General features: G+C 44.3%; 1 pseudogene; it reads left to right on the plus strand.

Annotated features, from left to right (window-relative positions):
• The first annotated feature begins 2,875 nt into the window (after positions 1-2,875).
• LOC104670095 lies at positions 2,876-22,504 on the plus strand (annotated as a pseudogene).
• Positions 22,505-23,508: the final 1,004 nt, after the last annotated feature.

The raw sequence follows: 23,508 nt of genomic DNA on the forward strand, positions 1-23,508 counted from the left end.
CAGAGGCCCCAAAACAAGAGCTCCAGCAGGGGTTCAACCAGCACAGATCCCATGGGACAGCCTCGATGTCAGGTCCTGGATGGCATGTGAGGCTATAGTGATACAACCACAACATGAAAGTGTAAGTGTTTTTACTACTTACGGACACTGGGGAGCACTCAGCATACCTGGAGACCACAGATACAGAGGTCAGTGAGCCCAGGCAGGGAGGAAAGAAGAGACTGGTAAGCCAATGGATTTAGTAAGTCCAAGTGTTATATGACAGGTTTCCAACAGGGAACTTTAATGGATGTGTTTAAAGCAAGCAGCAAGCACTGGGACCAGGAGATCATGCTGTGACTGACAAGTGGTCACTTTAAATGTGAGGGCAAATGTCAGAATTATCAGTTTAAAGAAAGCAGCTGGAGAGAGGGGAGCCCAGCACAGCAAGCAGGAGAGATCCCTCTAAGGTTTTATCTCTGGCAACCAACTGGAGAACCTTGAACCAGATACAGTATTGAAAACTGCAATGGTGACCAAGGCCTGCCTCTGATGTGAGACAAATAAATTTACACCTTAAAAAATTAATGCCAAGGCAGCATGACACTATAAGCACTCATGACATCCAGGGACAGCAGCAGGGTGTGTTACTGCACCCTGGAGTCAGAATCCTGGGTTCTGGTCCCTTGGCTTAAGAAAATAAAAATGACTTGTCCCTGCTCCCCTGGCATTGATTCTCCTGCCCTGCTACTCTCTCTTCTGCTCCCAAGCCCATGTGCAGTGCTCAACTCCAGACATCACTGTCCCCAGGATATACACAGTGCCGCCTACTGCACACAAACACAAACTCACAGAAGGTGACAAAAATCTGCATTTGTGACCATCGGCGATTGTGAAAGAGGGAGAACAGTGAACGTAGAGCCACAGAGACTGGGACTCACGGGGCTGGAAGGTGATGGAGCTGTAACATAACATATGTGTGACCTCGTGTGAAATGTGCAGATCCTTGTGGAATAAAACACGCAGCCTGGCCTGGGACTTCGGCCACCCACACTTCCCCTCCAGTCCACCACAGGGCAGCAGAGTCCCTCCAGCCTGGAGCCTTTCCAGGGGATGCAGACTTCCCTCAGCAGAACCCATAACCAAGAAGGGTCCACCCTCACCAGGGTCACCTTGGCCCAAGTCCTCAGCGTCCTGCATGCTCCCAACATGGACTCTGTCAGCTCCTCCCTGACCTGGCGGCAGCCAACCTAACACCATTCCCTCTGCAGGCAGCTCCTGCCCCACACACCTGCTCCTTCCTTGGGCTCAACTAAAGAGACATCTCGGAGGGCAGCGCTGGTGCACGAGACACCACACCAGGCGCTTTCCCCTCACGACCTCCTTCCATCCTCATCAACTTTTTCCGTCACTGCTCCCTAAATGCCTGCCCCTGCTCCATCTGTCCTGTTCTCTGGGGCATCACAGGCCAAGACTAGTGCTGACACAGAACAGCGGCTGCCTGAGGGCCCACAGCCTCCCCGGGAATCAGTCAGGCACCCTGTGAACTGCCTGCCCGCTGCACCCCGGGGGGCTCAGAGCGCCTGTGATATTCACACACAGGCACCATCCAGGATGTTGCCACCTACCCCCGGCTGTCCGTTGGGAAGACAGACCTCTCCAGTGTGCCTGCCGGGAGAAGAGTGTATTATTGCTCTTTCTCCCAGAACACAACTCACCCCCACGTGCCCTCTCAGGTGTGAGCAACGTCCCTCCAGACAGGCTCTCTGGCGACTGCCTGTTCCTCCTCTACAGAGAGCAGCTTGGCCAGGTCAAAACCCTCAGGACAGACTCCTGGGTATGTCAGCACATGGAGGACTGAACCCATCATGACCACAGAGTAAGTCGGGATGAACCTCTCCAGCTCTGAAACCCTGCTGTGTCCCAGATTCCCGTTCCTGCATCTCAACAAACCATGATCCACGGGGTTCCTGGGTAACTCACCACTTCCTCCTGCACCACCACGCGGAAGGTGTGGTGTCCACAGGACAATCAGCTGGGCAAAGAAGAGAGGACACCAAAGATGGTCAGGAAGAAAGGAGAAACCCTGAGCCCCAGCTCAGCCACCAGACCCCAAGGAGCAATAGAGTGAGAACTGTCCCTTTGACCATGGGACTCATAGTCCCCACGGAGCAACCAGCACAGGCCTCTCCTCCCAAGAGGCATGAGAGATTCACCCTGCACACCTCCAGGAAGGACAGTTTCCTCTGGGACACCCAGGTCCTGAATGTCCATCCTTGGAAGCTGCAGCCAAGCTAGACACACAATTAGAGAAAGGAAGGGTCCCTGTCACCAGATGACACACAGCTCACCCACAGCACAATGGGGTGTCCCTGTGACAGGGACCTGGTGCAGCTCCAGTCTCCTGCACTGAAGGGGAGAGTCAGATGGGGATGAAAGAGGGCAAAGGGCATGAATGTGCACTCCAAACCAGCGCCATGGGGACAGCAGGAGGATGAGGCCCAGGACTGTGCTTGCCCAACCTACAGGGTATGTGTGTGACTGTGTGTGTCTGTGTGTGTCTCTTTTGTGTGTTTGTGTTTCTGCACATAGTGTGTGTCGAGGTTTGGTGACCGAACCACTGCTGAAAAAGGCAGAGGCCTCCACAATTCCCAGGGACCTGACACACAGACAAAAAGGAAAAAGAGAAGGAGGGACAAGGAGGCAGGACTGAGAGGGGAGGGAACAGAGAGGTGTCCTGGGCACAGACCCCGCCCATGAGCCTGAGAAGTGCTCCTGCCCTGGGAAGAGGCTCAGCACAGAAGGAGGAAGGAGAGCACAGCTGACAGCTGTGCTCAGAAAGTTTCTGGATCCCAGGCTCATCTCCACAGAGGAGAACACGCAGGCAGCACAGGCCATGGGGCCCCTCTCAGCGCCTCCCTGCACACTGCACATCACCTGGAAGGAGCTCCTTCTTACAGGTGAGGAGAGAACTTCCTGGGAGAGGACAGGAGGAGGAAGCAGAATGATTGGATAGGGTTCCTGGAGAAGATGGGGTTCTTTTTTTTTTTTTTTTTTTTTGAGACGGAGTCTGCCTCTGTCGCTCAGGCTGGATTGCAGTGCCCGATCTCGGCTCACAGCAAGCTCCGCCTCCCAGGTTCATGCCATTCTCCTGCCTCAGCCTCCCGAGTAGCTGGGACTACAGGTGCCCGCCACCACGCCGGGCTATTTTTTTTGTATTTTTAGTAGAGACGGAGTTTCACCGTGTTAGCCAGGATGGTCTCGATCTCCTGACCTTGTGATCCGCCGGCCTCGGCCTCCCAAAGTGCTAGGACTACAGGCATGAGGGGTTCTTAAAACTAAAAGAAATCAGCATTTTTGGAGGTTGAGGTGGGCAGATCATGAGGTCACGAGTTCAAGACCAGTCTGGTCAATGCAGTGAAGCCCCCGTCTGTATTAAAAATACAAAAAATTAACCAGGTGTGGTGGTGTGCTCCTGTAATCTTAGCTACTCGGGAGGCTGAGGCAGGAGAATTGCATGAACCCGGGAGACAGAGGTTGCGGTGAGCCGAGATCACGCCACTGCACGCCAACCTGGGCGACAGTACGAGACACTCTATCAAAAAAAAAAAAAAAAAAAAAACCAGGAATGAAGGCTCTGTTGGAGCCTGGATAGGGGAAAATATACCAGAGAGGGACAAGGGTCAAAACAGGAAAATCACATTGAACTGGAATTGGTAAGAGGTAGGAAAATCTCAAGTGTTCTCTTTTGCTGCTATATCATCACTGGCAGCCACATTTTGAAAAATGATAATAATAACTATTGTCAGATGACACATCAAAAGAAAATATAAGCAGGGCATGAAACACTGTCCTCAGCAAAAAAACCTCAACCATTGGAGAAAGACAAAATAAACCACACACATGGAGGGCCCTTAGAACTCTCACATCTACAGGAGTCTGCAGCCTGTCCCAGGCACTGGGATGCAACCAAGATCACAAAAGTCCCTGTCCTCACGGAGCTCATGCTCTCATGGGCAGGAGGAAAGACATGCAAAGAGATCAAGAATATGAGGTCAGGTGTTGACAAGAGCTCCGGAGGGAGCAGAGCAGGGAAAGGTCAGAAAGGGAAGACCCCGGGTCTCTGAAGGAAGTGTCAGGAAAGAAGTCTAAGGATACCCTGATGTGAGTAGGACCTGACGGCAGTGTGGAGGAAGCTGTGAAAATCCCTGGGGAAGAGGATTCCAAACAGAAAAATGACGAGGTCAGAAGTGTTGAAGGAATAGGTATTGTGCTGCTGACCTTGACCCAGTAGGACAGTAGGACACAAAACAAACACATACACACAGAAAAAGGGGTGTGTGTGTGTTTGTGTGTGTGTGTGTGTGTGTCTTCAAGGCTGATGATTGAAGAGATCTTCTCAGGATGCAGGGACCAAAGCTTTCACCCCCATACATAGGTCTCAATATTGACTGATGCTCTCTCTACCTCCTAGCATCACTTTTAATCTTCTGGAACCTGCCCACCACTGCTCAAGTCACGATTGAAGCTCAGCCAACCAAAGTTTCTGAGGGGAAGGATGTTCTTCTACTTGTCCACAATTTGCCCCAGAATCTTACTGGCTACATCTGGTACAAAGGGCAAATAATGGACTACCACCATTACATTACAGCATATGTAATAGACCCTGAAACAATTATATTTGGGCCTGCATACAGTGGACGAGAAACAGTATATTCCAATGCATCCCTGCTGATCCAGAATGTCACCCGGAACGACACAGGATCCTACACCATAAAAATCATAAAGCGAGGTGATAGGACTGAAGGAGTAACTGGACATTTCACCTTATACCGTGAGTGATTCCATATGATCTCTGGGTGTTGGGGGGCAGGGGTCACTTCTACTTTGGACATACAGGATTGTCAGGCCTAGACTGTGCCTTTGTTCCTCTCTGCATTATGTCCCCTGTTGGGGTTTCAGCATTTAGTGCAGGACACACACAGAGGAGATAAACTTCAGCAGATCAGAATTCCTTTCCTGCCTCCAGACCCTGCAGACACTTGTTGCACAGGAAGGACAGTCTGATGGGGGGTGCTCAGCAGGAGGAGATCAGTCTCAGCCAAGCACCTCATGCCCTCTTCATAAACTTGACCATGAGAAAGACCCTGGAGAACTGAGTAGGGCTTTCCCTAAGGGGCCCCATGAGATACTCTCAGAGAAGCTCAGCCCTAGAAACCTCAACCCCAGACCCCTGTCCCTAAATCCTTACTCCAGATAAAGCTGAGGAGCCTGTGCCAGGACTTACTGGGACCAAGGATTCACCAGCTGTCTGAGGACTGTGTCTCCTGGAGCTGCTCACCAGCCAGGGCTCAGCCCTCAGAGCCTCATCTGGGCAAGGACAGAGCTTTCTTCACCGGAGACTCAGAGTGTAGAGGACAGAAAGACAAGCTTTGTAGGCCATCAGCCAACTGCCTTGTGAGGTTTAGGACATTCCATAGAAAATCTAATGTCCCCAGAAGCAGAAACAGAAGAGAGAAAATGTACTTGGCAGCAGCTTGTCCACAGGGTTCTGACCTAAAAGTGTTCTCTCATGGAAGTGAATAATAATAAATGCCATTTGTGTGAGCACCTCCACTGTGCCAAGCATTAGCTCAGGTGACTGTGAATAATTTACAATTTATTCACAGATAGCATGAAAAGCCACAATCCATTTACCATTTAGCTTTTATGACTGAGAGAAAACTGAGGCACAGGAAGGCACACTGAACCAGAGTCACACAAACACAAAAGGCAGATCAGGGTCACATGAGGTCTGTCTGCAGCCACAGGCCCATCCTCTCCTCTACCTGAAATGAGGGCTTATTGGGTTCCAAGGCCCCCATAGTCATTTATTGGCTCCAACCCTCTCTTCTTAGGCATCCAAACCTCAGAGGAGTGAGAGCAAATGGTCAGTTGATTAGTCTGTACACCAGAACTAAATCACCGGCCTCAACTTTCAGACTCAGTGCAAAAAATGTCCAGGCCTCACCCTCATATCTTAACCCCTATCACTGAACCTGAAATCCTGTGTTTCCCAAAGTCCCCATGTCACTGGCATGACAAGATAAAGGAAAGGAGCTTGTATTCTTTCCCCACTCACACCCTGCACCAGCTCAAGTCCAGTGAGAGACACACAATCAGGTGCTCTCACATAACAAATGAAGGAATTGAAAGAAGAAATGAATGACCCATAACCTCTTTAGAGACTGGATCTCAGATGTAGAATCCTAGGAGGTTCTAGCCACACCTGTCCCTTCTCCTTCAGAGGCTGATGCCCATGTTTCATCCCCCCACTACCTCTTGCCCCTAAAGACACCCCACCTCATGGAACTCTGAAGCTCTTTGGCCATGGGAGAGTTTTCAGGGCTCCCTGGTCCTGGACTGTGGAAATGGGGACACCTAGTCCCTGGGGTCTCTGAAGTCACTGTAGCCCCCACTGTTCACTGCCATGCTATCTCTGTCTCTCTCTGCTTCTCTGTGTCCCTCATCTTGCCCCACTTCATTCTAACTGGCAAGCCCTGTCCTGCACAGCCTCTTCCTCCACCCCTAGGCCTTCCCCAGACACTCCCTCTAACTAGGCTGATGGTTCTATTCCCTTCCTGCTAACACTGTGGAATGGCCCACCTCCCAGGAAATGGGAAAAGCACAGAAATCACCTGGAGTTGCCACTCCTGCCAGGCTTCATCTCGAGCCAGAGTCCCCAGGTCACTAAGAGAATGAGCTTCCACTGTATCCCCACCCAGGGCTCTTTCCCTTTGTGAGGCTGTTCTGTGGACAAGACCATGGGACATGGATAGACAACTCCTCCATCCACTCTTATAATTCTCAGACAAGTTCTTCTGCCTCCTGCACAAACAAAACCAATTGATCCAGATGGTGATTTGCAGTAAATGAAGATTTTAATGACTCCAAGTCTGCCAAAGATGAGGATAGAGGTTTATTATTACTCAAATCAGCCTCCTTAGTGGATCAGGGGTTAAAGATTTTCAAGGATAGTTTCAGGGACACAGGACTAAAAAATGGGTACTGCTGATTGTTTGTGGATGGAATCATGTGGGCGGAGGGAAATGATCTGTTTGTGCTTGAATCTGACTGTAGGTGGGGACCACGTGACTGGCTGAGCCACTAGTCATGGGTATGGATGAGATCAGTGTGTTGCCAGAATGCAAAGAATGAGAAACATCTCAAAAGATCAATCTCAGGTTCTACAATAGTGATGTTATCTAGAGCAGCAATTAGTTACAAATTTTGTAAACACTAGCCAAATGACATTTGAGGAGTAAGGGATTATAGAAACTGTGCCTACATTTTAGCAGAATTCAGTTCCCTCCTATAATCTTACTGCATGGCTTTTCACCAGTTTTACAAAGGCAATCCCTGGGCAAAGTAAGGGTATTAGTTTTATCGAGGAACTATTATCATTCTTGCTTCAAAGTTAAACCATAAACTAAATTCCTCCCATGGTTAACCTGGCCTGTCCAGGAATGAGTGAGGACAGCCAGCCTGGGACTAGATGCCAGATAGAGTCAGCCATGCCAGTTTGCTGTCACTGTTGTAATCTTTGCACTGACTCACCAGGGTGTCATAGGCTGGACAGGCCTGCCGTTTCTGAAGCCCATGGGCTGATTTCACCCATTTCATTCATGACTGCATCCTCAACCTACTATGGAGCTCACATTCTCCAGTCACTTCCTAGAGACTTCTGGTTTCTTGTCAGGCATATAACAAGCTTCAAATTTGTCACTCACTTCTAAGAGTAAGTAAAAACCTAAACAAACTCAAAAGTCAACAACTCATTAAAATCCCTCAGAGATGGCCAGTCACAGTGGCTCATGCCTGTAATCTCAGCACTTTGGGAGGCCGAGACGGGCGGATCATGACGTCAGGAGATCGTGACCATCCTGGCTAACATGGTGAAACCCCGTCTCCACTAAAAATACAAAAAAATTAGCCTGGCATGGTTCCGGCCACCTGTAGTCCCAGCTCCTCGGAGGTTGAGGTAGGAGAATGGCATGAACCCAGGAGGCGGAGCTTGCAGTGAGCCAAGATCGTGCCACTGCACTCCAGCCTGGGCAACAGAGTGAGACTCCATCTCAGAAATAAAATAAAGAATAGTTCTGTTAGAGAAATGAAGAATGCTTTTGATGCTTACTGGTAGAATGCACACAGCTGAGGAAAGAATCCCGAGCTTGAGGATGTTTCAATAGAAACTTCCAAAACTGAAACAGGAAAGTTCAAAAAGAGTGATGGAAAAAAAAGTGGAACAACATATTCAACTTCATATTTAACATTTTGTTTTGACAATTGCAATTTTTAAATGTTGTAGTTGTGGGACAACTACCAAGGCTGTAACACACATAATGGGAATACTGGTGGCTTTGGGGACCTGTTGGAGGTGGCCAGGTGGGTGCTATCTGGTGGTTTTACTGCCTGTGCCACATACAACTGTTTCCTCATGGTGATGCCATTTTCATAAGTTGGAGTTCTTTGTGTGGGGGACACATGAGCCATTGGCGTCTCACTTAGACTCTTCCTAATTCACACAAACTGAAACTCGAGTTATATTTCCTGAGGTTGACAGAAATGAAGAAAGCATTTCACATACCTGTTTTGCGCTCTTCCCCACTTTTCCTAACTCTACACAGAAATTAGAAACAGGGAGCTCTTTCTATATTTACTAACATAACACACATCACTTCTTTTAATTCAGCATCATTCCTCCCTTTATGTAATTGACACACTGACCAGTTCTGTCCTTTTGAAGGGATTCCCTCTACTAAAGGACTTGCTAATTTCAAATCATCTTTGGCATCTTTCTTTGAGCACAATGTGATCCTGCTGGAATTCACGGCACACCTAAACTTTAATTGGGTATCAAGACAAATACTACTACCAGAAATTGATCTTAGATGTTTCGACCATCAGTAAAACTTTCCACTTATGACAACATTTTAATGTTTCCTCCAAATCTTTTTTGTTTTGTTACTAGAGTCAAAACATAACATGAGTTCTAAACTCCTGACAACATTTTATGAAAAATTACAGTATTACAAATTGAGCATCCCAAATCCAGAAATCCAAAATCTGAAATGCTCCAAAATCCAACACTTCTGACCACTGATGTGATGCTAAAAAGAAGTGCTCACTGGAGCATTTTGGATTTTAAATTTTTCAGATGTGGGATGCTAAACCAGTGCATCTACTGCAAATATTCCAAAATAAAAAAAAAAAAAGTTAGACATCCAAAACACTTGATTTTAAGCTTTCTGCATATGCAACACTTTATCTGTATGAACAATAGGCATAAAGCTGTACTGGAGATCTCTCGAACCTCCTTATCCTGCATAACTGAAAGCGCACACCCATGGAACAATGCCCTATTCCCCCAACCCCAGCTCCTGGAAACTACTATTCTACTCTCTGATTCATTCTGGAATCCACTGAGATGAGGTACACAGAGTAGTCAAACTCACAGAATCAGAGAATAGAATGTCTAATGACAGAAAGTATCTGCAAGACTTCTTCCCAAACATTGGTCTAATAGCCACCAAACCCATATGGTCCATGAGGGCCAGATTTCCATCATCACTTCAAGTTCACCCTTTCCACCAATCAGTTCTGCACTTGCAAACATCCACATGTATTTCTAGAAAGATACACATGGTAATCACCTGCCCTCTACAGGGGGAAGGGAACATCATGGACACAGGAGAGGGAACGTGATCTTGGTCCAAAGCTATCAGCTCTTGCGCATCGCCTTCACTTTTTGTAGGTCATCCCTTGGACTCTGCTCTATCTTTAGAGGTCACTGGCTCAAGTCAGTCACTATGAGACAGCTAGGAAAACTGCCCCAACTTGTGGCTTCACTGCCTGTTGACTGAACTGACCTCCAGGCTTGACTCTGGTCTCCCCTGTGTTATTTCTGCTGAAGTACGCAATCACAGGCCAGGCTTCCCAGTACCCAAAGGGTTTAAGGATAATGGGAAGTTCCATGATCCATCTCTAGGATGTCCTTGCAAAGGGAAGCTGCAGAGAAAACATACTTTGGGGGGCAAAGTAAGACTGAAACTAAGAAGATTCCAGCACTGCATGCTCCAGGTGAGGACCCCAAGGTGGGCCAGGCAGGCAGTTGGAGAGGGAGGAACTCAGAGAGGCACCAGGGGCTGTGACTGCTGATCCCATGTCTTTCCATGACCCAATGCTGCTGCTCAATGCACACTTGAGAAAGTCTGTGCTTCTCCCACATAAAGCAGGCAGCCTCACAATCTCTGAGCCCTCCGATTGCCATGCATCTGTCTTTTAACACACACACACGTGCCATGGGCTTTTAAGGACTGGGGTGAGCTGAGAGGTGGGAAAGGCCATCCCTGACTGAAAAATGTCTTTGGAGGCATCAAAGGTGCCACACAGGGCAATCTTCTCTCTGTTATCTGCACAGTGGAGACTCCCAAGCCCTCCATCTCCAGCAGCAACTTAAACCCCAGGGAGGCCGTGGAGACTGTGATCTTATCCTGTGATCCTGACACTCCGGATGCAAGCTACTGGTGGTGGATAAATGGTCAGAGCCTCCGTAACAGTCGCACATTGCAGCTGTCCAAAAACAACAGGATCCTCATTCTATTTATTGTCACAAAAGATACTGTAGGACCCTATGAATGTGAAATGAAGAACCCAGTGAGTGCCAGCCGCAGTGACCCAGTCACCCTGAATCTCCTCCGTGAGTATCTTCTGTTCTTCTGTGAGGCAGGCTGCCATTCCAAATACACATGGCCAGAGGCCAGGCCTCCCAGTCCCTCTCAGGTCCAAATACAGAGACCTTTACCCCTGGACATCAAAGTTGGCCATGACTACTAAGAGTAGGCTTATGCTTGATCAACAGTGGGAGAGAAAAGGCTGCTCCTGTCATGGGAAACTCAGGGTCCACAGCTTATGATGGGAGAAACAGGTCAGTGTCTCAGGCTCCAGACCAGTGAACACAGCAGGGATTTGGCTGGGACTTCAATATTGTGACTTAGCTCACAGGGTCACTGTGGCCCTTCCACAGACCAGGATTTTCCCTTCTCTCTGACAACATCACCTGTGACTTTCTTCTCTTTACTCCAGATGGCTTGGATGCCCCCATCATTTCTTCTTCATACACCTATTACCATACAGGGGAAGTCCCCAAGCTCTCCTGCCTCACAGACTCTCACCCACTGGCAGAGCATTCTTGGCTGATTGATGGGAAATTCCAGCAATCAGCACAAGTGTTCTTTATCCCTCAAATCACTAAAACATATAGAGGGTGCTATGTCTGTTTCATGCATAACTCAGCCACTGGTGGAACAAATCTCATAATCAAAAGGATCATAGTCCCTGGTAGGTGGATCCCTGGAGCATTGGCAACATGTTTTCCAGTGAAGCCTATCTGACTATCAGGAAAGAGCCACCTGCCCTCTGCAAAGGGAGAGGGAAATCAAAATCCCAGGACAGGGAATCTGTTTCTGCTCCAAAACCACCAGCTTTTGCCTGTACCCTTCACTCATTCTAAATCATTCTTTAGACAATGCACTAACAATGAACAATGTGAAAGGAAATTCAGAAAAGAATTTCCATTCACATTAACATCAAAAGGAATAAAATATTTTGGAATAAGTTTAACCAAAAAAGTCAAAGTGTTATACCCTGAAAACTACAAAATATTACTGAAAGAAATTAAAGACAATATCAATACATGGAAAGACATTTCATTCTCACGGATTGGAAGAATCAATATTGTTAGGAAGACAATACTACCCAAAGTGAGCTCCAGATTCAACACAACCCCTACCAGAATCCCAGTAACAATTTTTGCAGAATTACAAAAATCTGTCCTAAATCTGACCTGACAGGCTCTTATTAATGATGGCCACAAGAGAGACACTGAGAAAAAGATGCAACCATGAAAAGGTGGAAACTTTTGATGACATAGAAAATAGCAATCAGATTCTCTCACATCCCAAAGCCTTCAAAAATATATGAGTGCAGCATGGCCAACATGGAATTGCCCAAAAACTAATCACCAAGGTAGAAACATGGTGAGAGAACAAAAAAAAGGGCAAGAAGAGGGCAGAGCAAGATGGCCAAATAGGAACAGCTCCAGTCTCCAACTCCCAGCGTGAGCAACACAGAAGACCGGTGATTTCTGCATTTTCAACTGAGGTACTGGGGTCATCTCACTGGGGAGTGCCGGACAATCGGTGCTGGTCAGCTGCTGCAGCCCGACCAGGGAGAGCTGAAGCAGGGAAAGGCATTGCCTCATCGGGGAAGCGCAAGGGGGAAGGGAATCCCTTTTCCTAGCCAGGAGAACTGAGACACACAACACCTGGAAAATCAGGTAATTCCCACCCCAATACAGTGCTTGAAGCAAACGGGAACACCAGGAGATTATACCCACACCTGGCCGAGGGGGTCCGACGGACACAGAGCCTCCCTCATTGCTAGCACAGCAGTCTGCGATCTAAACGAAACGGCAGCAGCAAGGCTCGGGGAGGGGCGCCCGCCATTGCTGAGGCTTAAGTAGGTAAACAAAGCCACTGGGAAGCTCGAACTGGGTGGAGCTCACAGCAGCTCGAGGAAACCTGCCTGTCTCTGTAGACTCCACTTCTGGGGACAGGGCACAGCTAAACAACAAAAGGGGAAGCAGCAGAGGCCTGTGGAGATGCAAACGACTCTGTCTGACAGCTTTGAAGAGAGCAGTGGATCTCCCAACACGGAGGTTGAGATCTGAGAAGAGACAGACTGCCTGCTCAAGCGGGTCCCTGACCCCTGAGTAGCCTAACTGGGAGACATCCCCCACTAGGGGCAGTCTGACACCCCACACCTCACAGGGTGGAGTACACCCCTGAGAGGAAGCTTCCAAAGTAAGAATCAGACAGGTACACTCGCTGTTCAGCAATATTCTATCTTCCGCAACCTCTGCTGCTGATACCCAGGCAAACAGGGTCTGGAGTGGACCTCAAGCAATCTCCAGCAGACCTACAGCTGAGGGTCCTGACTATTAGAAGGAAAACTATCAAACAGGAAGAACACCTATACCAAAACCCCATCAGTACTTCACCATCATCAAAGACCAGAGGCAGATAAAACCACGAAGATGGGGAAAAAGCAGGGCAGAAAAGCTGGAAATTCAAGAAATAAGAGCGCATCTCCCCCTGCAAAGGAGCGCAGCTCATCGCCAGCAATGGATCAAAGCTGGTCAGAGAATGACTTTCACGAAATGAGAGAAGAAGGCTTCAGTCCATCAAACTTTTCAGAGCTAAAGGAGGAATTACGTACCCAGTGAAAAGAAACTAAAAATCTTGAAAAAAGAGTGGAAGAATTGATAGCTAGACTAATTAATGCAGAGAAGGTCATAAACGAAATGACAGAGATGAAAACCATGACACGAGAAATATGTGACAAATCCACAAGCTTCAGTAACCGACTCGATCAACTGGAAGAAAGAGTATCAGCGATTGAGGATCAAATGAATGAAATGAAGTGAGAAGAGAAACCAAAAGAAAAAAGAAGAAAAAGAAATGAACAAAGCCTGCAAGAAGTATGGGATTACGTAAAAAGACCAAATCTACGTCTGACTGGGATGCCTGAAAATGAGGGGGAAAATGGAACCAAGTTGGAAAACACTCTTCAGGATATCATCCAGGAGAACTTCCCCAACCTAGTAGGGCAGGACAACAATCAAATTCAGGAAATACAGAGAACACCACAAAGATACTCCTCCAGAAGAGCAACTCCAAGACACATAATTGCCAGATTCACCAAAGTTGAAATGAAGGAAAAAATCTTAAGGGCAGCCAGAGAGAAAGGTCGGGTAACCCACAAAGGGAAGCCCATCAGACTAACAGCAGACCTCTCGGCAGAAACTCTACAAGCCAGAAGAGAGTGGGGGCCAATATTCAACGTTCTTAAAAAAAAGAATTTTAAACCCAGAATTTCATATCCAGCCAAACTAAGTTTCATAAGTGAAGGAGAAATAAAATCCTTTACAGATAAGCAAATGCTTAGAGATTTTGTCATCACCAGGCCTCCCTTACAAAAGACCCTGAAGGAAGCCCTAAACATGGAAAGGAACAACCGGTACCAGCCATTGCAAAAACATGCCAAAATGTAAAGACCATCGAGGCTAGGAAGAAACTGCATCAACTAACGAGCAAAATAACCAGTTAATATCAAATGGCAGGATCAAGTTCACACATAACAATATTAACCTTAAATGTTAATGGACTAAATGCTCCAATTAAAAGACACAGACTGGCAAACTGGATAAAGAGTCAAGACCCATCAGTCTGCTGTATTCAGGAGACCCATCTCACATGCAGAGACATACATAGGCTCAAAATAAAGGGATGGAGGAAGATCTACCAAGCAAATGGAGAACAAAAAAAAGCAGGGGTTGCAATCCTAGTCTCTGATAAAATAGACTTTAAACCATCAAAGATCAAAAGAGACAAAGAAGGCCATTACATAATGGTAAAGGGATCAATTCAACAGGAAGAGCTGACCATCCTAAATATATATGGACCCAATACAGGAGCACCCAGATTCATAAAGCAAGTCCTTAGAGACTTACAAAGAGACTTAGACTCCCATACAATAATAATGGGAGACTTCAACACTCCACTGTCAACATTAGACAGATCAACGAGACAGAAAGTTAACAAGGATATCCAGGAATTGAACTCATCTCTGCACCAAGCGGACCTAATAGACATCTATAGAACTCTCCACCCCAAATCAAAAGAATATACATTCTTCTCAGCACCACATCGCACTTATTCCAAAATGGACCACATAATTGGAAGTAAAGCACTCCTCAGCAAATGTAAAAGAACAGAAATTATAACAAACTGTCTCTCAGATCACAGTGCAATCAAACTAGAACTCAGGACTAAGAAACTCAATCAAAACCGCTCAACTACATGGAAACTGAACAACCTGCTCCTGAATGACTACTGGGTACATAACGAAATGAAGGCAGAAATAAAGATGTTCTTTGAAACCAATGAGAGCAAAGATACAACATACCAGAATCTCTGGGACACATTTAAAGCAGTGTGTAGAGGGAAATTTATAGCACTAAATGCCCACAAGAGAAAGCAGGAAAGATCTAAAATTGACACTCTAACATCACAATTAAAAGAACTAGAAAGGCAAGAGCAAACACATTCAAAAGCTAGCAGAAGGCAAGAAATAACTAAGATCAGAGCCGAACTGAAGGATGTAGAGACACAAAAAACCCTCCAAAAAATCAATGAATCCAAGAGTTGGTTTTTTGAAAAGATCAACAAAATTGACAGACCACTAGCAAGACTAATAAAGAAGAAAAGAGAGAGTAATCAAATAGATGCAATAAAAAATGATAAAGGGGATATCACCACGGACCCCACAGAAATACAAACTACCATCAGAGAAAACTATAAACACCTCTACGCAAATAAACTAGAAAATCTAGAAGAAATGGATAATTTCCTGGACACTTACACTCTTCCAAGACTAAACCAGGAAGAAGTTGAATCCCTAAATAGACCAATAGCAGGCTCTGAAATTGAGGCAATAATTAATAGCGTACCAACCAAAAAAAGTCCAGGACCAGATGGATTCACAGCTGAATTCTACCAGAGGTACAAGGAGGAGCTGGTACCATTCCTTCTGAAACTACTCCAATCAATAGAAAAAAAGGGAATCCTCCCTAACTCATTTTATGAGGCCAACATCATCCTGATACCAAAGCCTGGCAGAGACACAACATAAAAGAGAATTTTAGACCAATATCCCTGATGAACATTGATGCAAAAATCCTCAATAAAATACTGGCAAATCAGATTCAGCAGCACATCAAAAAGCTTATCCACCACGATCAAGTGGGCTTCATTCCTGGGATGCAAGGCTGGTTCAACATTCGCAAATCAATAAGCATAATCCAGCATATAAACAGAACCAAAGACAAGAACCACATGATTATCTCAATAGATGCAGAAAAGGCTTTTGACAAAATTCAACAGCCCTTCATGCTAAAAATGCTCAATAAATTCGGTATTGATGGAACGTATCTCAAAATAATAGGAGCTATTTATGACAAACCCACAGCCAATATCATACTGAATGGGCAAAAACTGGAAAAATTCCCTTTGAAAACTGGCACAAGACAGGGATGCCCTCTCTCACCACTCCTATTCAACATAGTGTTGGAAGTTCTGGCTAGGGCAATCAGGCAAGAGAAAGAAATCAAGGGTATTCAGTTAGGAAAAGAAGAAGTCAAATTGTCCCTGTTTGCAGATGACATGATTGTATATTTAGAAAACCCCATCGTCTCAGCCCAAAATCTCCTTAAGCTGATAAGCAACTTCAGCAAAGTCTCAGGATACAAAATCAATGTGCAAAAATCACAAGCATTCTTATACACCAGTAACAGACAAACAGAGAGCCAAATCATGAATGAACTTCCATTCACAATTGCTTCAAAGAGAATAAAATACCTAGGAATACAACTTACAAGGGATGTAAAGGACCTCTTCAAGGAGAACTACAAACCACTGCTCAGTGAAATAAAAAAGGACACTAACAAATGGAAGAACATACCATGCTCATGGATAGGAAGAATCAATATCATGAAAATGGCCATACTGCCCAAAGTTATTTATAGATTCAATGCCATCCCCATCAAGCTACCAATGAGTTTCTTCACAGAATTGGAAAAAACTGCTTTAAAGTTCATATGGAACCAAAAAAGAGCCCGCATTGCCAAGACAATCCTAAGTCATAAGAACAAAGCTGGAGGCATCACGCTACCTGACTTCAAACTATACTACAAGGCTACAGTAACCAAAACAGCATGGTACTGGTACCAAAACAGAGATATAGACCAATGGAACAGAACAGAGTCCTCAGAAATAATACCACACATCTACAGCCATCTGATCTTTGACAAACCTGAGAGAAACAAGAAATGGGGAAAGGATTCCCTATTTAATACATGGTGCTGGGAAAATTGGCTAGCCATAAGTAGAAAGCTGAAACTGGATCCTTTCCTTACTCCTTATATGAAGATTAATTCAAGATGGATTAGAGACTTAAATGTTAGACCTAATACCATAAAAACCCTAGAAGAAAACCTAGTTAGTACCATTCAGGACATACGCATGGGCAAAGACTTCACGTCTAAAACACCAAAAGCAACGGCAGCAAAAGCAAAAATTGACAAATGGGATCTAATTAAACTAAAGAGCTTCTGCACAGCAAAAGAAACTACCATCAGACTGAACAGGCAACCTACAGAATGGGAGAAAATTTTTGCAATCTACCCATCTGACAAAGGGCTAATATCCAGAATCTACAAAGAGCTCAAACAAATTTACAAGAAAAAAACAAACAACCCCATCAAAAAGTGGGCAAAGGATATGAACAGACATTTCTCAAAAGAAGACATTCATACAGTCAACAGACACATGAAAAAATGTTCATCATCACTGGCCATCAGAGAGATGCAAATCAAAACCACAATGAGATACCATCTCACACCAGTTAGAATGGCAATCAAAAGTCAGGAAACAACAGGTGATGGAGAGGATGTGGAGAAATAGGAACACTTTTACACTCTTGGTGGGATTGTAAACTAGTTCAACCATTATGGAAAACAGTATGACGATTCCTCAAGGATCTAGAACTAGATGCACCATATGACCCAGCCATCCCACTACTGGGTATATACCCAAAGGATTATAAATCATGCTGCTATAAAGACACATGCACACGTATGTTTATTGCGGCACTATTCACAATAGCAAAGACTTGGAATCAACCCAAATGTCCATCTGTGACAGACTGGATTAAGATAATGTGATGTGTCTGTCCATGACCCAACACTGCTGCTCAATTCACACTTGAGAAAGTGTGCTTCCCTAAGACAGAGCAGGCGGCCTCACAGTCTTTGAGCCCTTAGATCATCATGCATCTATCTTATCACACACAAACCAGCTGTTGACTTTCAAGGACTCAGAGGGCTGAGAGATGGGAGATGCCAACTCTGATTGAAGGATGCCTGTAGAGGAATCAAAGGTGCTACACTGGACAATCTTCTCTCTGTTATCCACACAGCAGAGCTGCCCAAGCCCTACATCACCAGCAACAACATCAACCCCATGGAGAATAAGAATGTTGTAGCCTTAACTTGTTAACCTAAGACTCAGGGCTACACGTACATGTGGTGGGTAAATGGTCAGAGCCTCCCAGTTAGCCCCAGGCTAAAGCAACCCGGTATAAACAAGATCCTCATTGTACCCAATGTCACAAGAAATGACACAGGAACCTATGAATGTGAAATATGGGACCGAGTTGGCAGCATCTGCAGTGACCCAGTCACCCTGGATGTCCTCTGTATCTTTGTTTCCTCTGTGGGCCAGGCCACCAGCTTAAATCCAAATGAACAGAGACCAGACATCTCAGTCTGTCTCAGGTCCAAGTACAGACAATTTTATTTCTGGACACCTGAGCGGGACATGACTCCCTGCTCTGGGAAAACCTGGGTAGGCACAGCCTTAACCAAGAATATAAGGGGAGTGGATGCTCTTGTCATGGGAGACTTGGGGTCTACAACCTGTGATGGGAGAAACAGGTGAATACCTCAGGCCTTGGCTCAGTGAACACAGAAGGGGTTTGGCTGAGACTTGAGGGTGTGTCTTGGCTCAGGGGGACACTGTGTCAATTTAAGAGATCAGAAGCATCCCCTTCCCTTGGACGACATCACCTGTGGCTTTATTCCCTTTACTCCAGATGGTCCAGACCTCCCCAGCATTTTCCCTTCATTGACCGACTACCGTTCAGGACAAAACCTCTACTTGTCATGCTTCGCGGACTCGAATCCACCGGCAGAGTATACTTGGACGATAAATGGGAAGTTTCTGCAATCAGGACCAAGGCTCTATATCCCCCAAATTACTACAAACCATAGCGGGCTCTATCGTTGCTCTGTTCGTAACTCAGCCACTGGCAGCGAACGTTCCACATTCAAGACGATCAGAGTCTCTGGTAAGTGGATCCCTGCATCATTGGCAATAGGATTTTAGGTGGAGTCTATCTGGCTTTCAGAGAAGAGTCAGGAAAACATTTTAATTCCCAGTCTGTGTCCAATGGGCAGAAGCAAATCCTAAATTCTCCTTTTGAACCCTCCCAATTTGTCTCTACAGACTCTCTTCTCCTTGTTTTCCTGTTTTCTCATGGCTGACTTTGTGTCCAGTCTGAGAAGGGTAGGGAGGGGCTTTTTCAGCCCTGAGCCCTATGTGGTGGAAGAGGCTTCACAGAGGGACAAGAAGGAGAGTCCTCAAGGTCATGTTGCTTCTTACTATCACCAACACATCCCTTTCTGCCATGTCTTTGTTTCCTTTTACCTATTCCATGAGCTACAAGGAACATCTGAGGCTTTGAAACAAGCTCACATTTTTCCCCCAAATGAGAGGAGGAAGCCCCTTGGATGAGAGAGGAGCAGCTCAGACTGCTGCCTGCTCTGATCCAGGCTTCTCCAGTGACTGGCCCTGCCTGACTCCACCTGGGGTGGGACCAGCGTGTGTGGAGAAAGAGCCCTGGTGGCGTGTCCTGAATTTGGCTAAATCGAGCTGCCAGGTGAAGTGAAGCCAAGGCTGCAGGGAAACAAGAAGAGAGGGAGCCTCTGGGCAGACTCTTGAGCTGTGTCCTGGCTCTGAAGTCACAGGCTGTATGAGGCTGTGGGCACAGCACGTGGGACACAGCACAGAGGACAGTGAGTGATGCACACTTGGAGAAATAGGGAGATTCACCTCTGGAGGTCTGCATGGCAGGAAAGGGGCAATGCCAAAAAGTGTGTATTTATACAGTGTAAGACTACCAGGACACTTTATATATATCTATTATAAGACTTATCATTAACTATTTCTAAGTGTGCAATTTAGTGTTGTGTAACCATCACACTATCCATTTCCAGAACTTTTTCCTTTTACCATATTAAATCTCTGTACCCAATAAACAGTAACTCTTACTCCTTCTCCCACTAACCCTTAGCATCCACCACTCTACTTTCTGTCTCTACATAACTGGCTATTCTATCTTTTATAAATGGAATTATATAATAATTATCCTTTGGTGTCTGGCTTATTTCAGTTAGCATAATATCTTCAAGGTTCATCCATTTTGCATGATGTATTGGAATTTTATTCCTTGTTAAGGTTGAATAACATTTCGATGTATAGATATACCTCATTTGCCTATCCACTTATCTTTCAATGGACTTTTCCATTTCCATTTTATGGCTATTGTGAGTAACGCTTCTCTGAATATCAATGTGCAAATATTTGTTCAAATTTCTTTCAATTCTATAGTGGAATTGCTGGATCGAATGGTAATTTATTGTTTAATTTTTTGAAAAACAACCATACCACTTTTTACAGTGGCTATAACACTTCCCATCCCATCAGCAATCCACTAGAGCTCCAATTTTTCCACCTATTTGAAAAGACTTGTTTTGTGTTGCTGTCATTGTTGTTGTTTATCAAAGCCATCCTAAAGTGTGTGAGGTGGTGTCACACTTTGGTTTTGATTTGCATATCTCTAAGTATTCATGATGCTGAGGAACTTTCTGTGGGCTTATTGGATATTTGTATATCTTCCTTGGAGAAAACTCTATTTTAATCCTTTGTTCATTTTTTAATTGGGTTTTTGGATGTTTGCTGTTGTTGACTTGTAGTTTTTCATGTATTCTGGAAATTAATTTCTTATCACACTTATAATTTGCAAATATTTTTCTCATTTCATGGGTTGCATTTTCACCTTCTTGATAATGTTCTTTGATATATAAAAGGTTTTTATTTTTATGAAGTCCAATTTATCCATTTTATTTGTTGCCTATGCTTTTGTGGTTACAACTAAGAAATCATTGTGAAATCCAATATCACTAAGGTTTTCTTCTATGTTTTCTTCTAAGAATTGTACAATTTTTGCTCTTACATTTAGATCTTTTCTTCATTGTGGGTTAATTTTTGTATATGGTGTTAGGTAAAGGTTCCACTCATTCCTGCCCTTGGATATCCAGCTTTCCCAGTATCGTTTGGTGAGAACGCTGTCCTTTCCCCATTAAACAATCTTGGCACACTCGATGAAAATCATTTGGCTGTATATGCAAGTATTTCTTTCTGGGCTCTCTGTTATTTTGCATTAATTTCTATGTCTTTCTTTATGCCAGTACCACACTGTATTCATTACTGGGGCTTTGTAGTAAATGCTGAAATCAGGAAGTGTGAGTCCTCCAGCTTCAATCTTCCTCTTCAAAGTTGTTTCTCTATTTAGAGTCATGAGATTCAATACAAATTTTAGGACAGATTTATCTTTTACTGCAAAAATGTCACTGAGATTCTGATAGGAATTGTATTGAATCTGCAGCTCACTCTGGGTAGCATTGTCCTCTTGACAATATTGAGCCTTCTAATTTATGAAAACAAAATGTCTTTCAATTTATTGATGTCATCATTAAGCAATATTTTATGGATTTCAGGTATAATCATTTCACCTCTTTGGTTAAACTTATTCCTAAATATTTTATTCTTTTTGATATTAATACAAATTAAATTTTTTTCTTAATTTCCCTTCAGATTTTTCATGGTTAGTGTATCGAAATACGACTGATGTTTGAATGTTGATTTTGTATTGTGCAACATTACTGAATTCATTTATTAATTCTAATAGGTTTGTTCCATCTTTAGGATTTTCTACATATAGCTTCAAGTTATCTGTGAACAGAAATAATTTTACTCCTTTCTTCCAATTTGAATGTCTTTTCTTAAATTCTTGCCTAATTTTTCTGACTAGGCCTTTCAATACTACATTGAATAGAAATGTCAAAAGCAGCATCCTTGTCTTGTTCCTGCTCATACAGGGAAAGTTTTCAGTCTTTCTCATTTGCGTATGATGTTAGCATTGTTTTTTTCACATATTGCCTTTATGATGAGGTTGTTTCCTTCCATTATTAGTTAGAATGTTTTTATTATAAAAAAAATTGAATTTCATCAAATGCTTTTATTGATTCAATCTTATTACTGATTTTAGTTCTGTTCATATATTTGTGTTTTTCTAGGCATTTGTCTATTTAATCTAGGTTATCCAATTTATTGGCATACAATTATTTACAGTACTTTCATAATCATTATCTTATTAGAATTGGTGGTAATTGCTTCATTTTCTTTTTTTCATTTGTTGTTGTTGTTGTTTTTGGAAGAGAGAGAGACAGGCTCTCACTCTGCAGGCCAGCCCAAGCTGAAATACAGTGGTGTGATTATGGCTTACTGCAGCCTCAACCTCCTAGCCTCAAGCAATTCTCCTTCTTCAGCCTCCCAAGATACTAGGACTACAGACGCATGCCACCATGCCCAGCTAATTGGTTTTTAATTTTTTTGTAGAGACCGGGTCTCCCCAGGTTACTTATGCCAGTCCAAACACCTGGCCTCAAGAAATCCTCCCATTGTGACCCCCAAAGTGCCAGGATTAAATTATGATCCACGACGCTCACACTCCATTTTCATTTCTGATTTTAGTAATTTTAATTTTTTCTCTTTTTTCTTAGTCGGTCTAGTTAATGGTCGTCAATTTTGTTGATTTCATTTTGAAGAATCAACTTTTGGTTTCATTAATTTCCTCTTTTTTTTCCAACCTCCATTTTATTTTTATCCACTCTAATCCTTATTGTTTCCTTCATTCACTGTGCTTGGGTTTAGTTTGTTCTTCTTTCATATCCTGAAGTATGAGAGAGCTTGCATCATACCATTCTTTTAAGGTTTCATGCAGTCAATGAACAAGATGCCACACACAGACGAACCAATGTCAGCTGCTATATTACTAACATCATAATTAGCCTTGAGGTCAAATAGTCCTAGAATTAAATCTCAGATCCACCTATTACTAGCCATATGACACCAGGAAAGATTTTAAACAACTCTAAGCTTCTGTCTTTTCATTGGCAAAATGGAAATAATGTCTACCCATCAGGGTTATTGTGTGAATTAAATGAAGTACAGGTAAAATGTTTAGGACAGGGCCTGACATATAGGACATGCCCCTCAACAGTACCTGTTTCCATATATATATAGAAAAAGAGGTACCACATAACACACTAGGACATGGTTACAGACTGCTTGTGGGAAAGAAAGGAAAAAAGCTAACTGCAAAGAATCAAGCCTAGTATGTTAATTTTTACCAACTGAGATGCATCCACTATGGGATTAGACATATAAGATAATTTTTAAGGGAAGACACTTGTGAGGGAATGTGGGGGAGGCATGAAAATAGTATGGGACAACCCACAGACCGCTGTGCAAAGCTGACTCCTGTGAAAAAGAAAGGGAAAGAAGTTTTAGGCATCAATACAGTTCTAAGAGAGTTTTTGCAAGGCTGATGGGGAGTCCTCCAATCAGACACCCATTAGAGTTAAAGAGAGCCTGAGAGAACTAGGCTTGCTTTCCAACACTTGTTAGG

Source organism: Rhinopithecus roxellana, chromosome 12, assembly GCF_007565055.1.
Source record: "Rhinopithecus roxellana isolate Shanxi Qingling chromosome 12, ASM756505v1, whole genome shotgun sequence".
Classification (NCBI taxonomy): Eukaryota; Metazoa; Chordata; class Mammalia; order Primates; family Cercopithecidae; genus Rhinopithecus; species Rhinopithecus roxellana.